Consider the following 379-nt stretch of genomic DNA (forward strand, 5'->3'; position numbering starts at 1 on the left):
ATTGACCATGATGGCCACTCCATTTCTTCTGAGGGATTCCTGCCCGCAGTAGTAGATACAATGATCATCCGAGTTAAATTCATCCATTCCAGTCCATTTCAATTCGCTGATTCCTAGAATGTCTACATTCACTCTTGCCATCTCTTGTTTGACCACTTCCAATTTGCCTTGATTTATGGACCTGACATTCCAGGTTTCTATGCAATATTGCTCTTTACAGCATCGGACCTCGCTTCTATCACCAGTCACATCCACAACTGGGTATTGTTTTTGCTTTGGCTCCATCCCTTCATTCTTTCTGGAGTTATTTCTCCACTGATCTCCAGTAGCATATTGGGCACCTATTGACCTGGGGAATTCCTCTTTCAGTATCCTATCA

Source organism: Bison bison, unplaced genomic scaffold (genome assembly GCF_000754665.1).
Source record: "Bison bison bison isolate TAMUID 2011002044 unplaced genomic scaffold, Bison_UMD1.0 scf7180017858630, whole genome shotgun sequence".
Taxonomy (NCBI): Eukaryota; Metazoa; Chordata; class Mammalia; order Artiodactyla; family Bovidae; genus Bison; species Bison bison.